Below are 981 nucleotides of genomic sequence, written 5' to 3' on the forward strand. Positions count from 1 at the left end.
ATAGACCTTTTTTTGCCAACAAATGTTTTTCAGCAGTGCTACCAACGTCATCCACATTCATTACACCTCCTGTTTAAATCATTTTAACTATATAAAAGCTGTTAAGTTCTTAAAAAATCACTTAATTTAATAAAATCAATCGTAAAATGTGAAGAAATGGTGGGTGATACAGTTTTTTAAGTATCATATTTGGATTTCCCACCCTAAAAACATAAGAATAAGGTATTTTCAGTAAAAGAGTTTTCCATCGTTGGCCTGTGTTATACTAGCGACTTGACCCACTACTAAAGAATTTAGCTAAGTTCACACATCTTTAGTCTGCTGCTAGCGTTGTGTTGCCCCATCATACACTAAGACAAAAAAAGAAAAGACGAACCACGAACTGTCCGAACGGGTCGAAAATCGGTAGATGTGATATACATGTAGACCAACAAATTATTACAATTTCCGGAAAAGTAGATGACTTATTCAAGATAGAAATTGAGCTACTCAGTAACGCCTTGGTCTACCTCTGGCCTTTATGCAAGCAGTTATCCGGCTTGGCATTGATTGAAATAGCTGTTGGCTGTCTTCCTAAGGGATACCGTGCCAAATTCTGCCGAATTGCCACGTTAGATCGTCAGAATACACCTTCTTGGAGGGAGCTGCCCATAATGCTCCAAATGTTCTCAATCGGGGATATATCTGGTGACCTTGCTGGCCAAGATGGGATTTGGAAAGGACAAAGACAAGCAGTAGAAACTCTCGCCGTATGCAGGCGGACATTATTTTGCTGAACTGTAAGCCAAGGACCGCTTGCCATGAAGGGCAACAAAACGCCACGACTGCTCAAAGGCCACACACAACTCATGGAGACACTTTTGAACTGGCTTCACGACGTGCGCGTTTCGCTACGTGGCGTCCAAGGTGTATTTAAAACGCTTGTGGCCAAATGAGCAGGGAGAAGAGAGGAGGGGGGGGGGGGCACATAAACAGCCCTCA

The sequence above is a fragment of the Schistocerca piceifrons genome, chromosome 3 (assembly GCF_021461385.2).
Source record: "Schistocerca piceifrons isolate TAMUIC-IGC-003096 chromosome 3, iqSchPice1.1, whole genome shotgun sequence".
NCBI lineage: Eukaryota > Metazoa > Arthropoda > Insecta > Orthoptera > Acrididae > Schistocerca > Schistocerca piceifrons.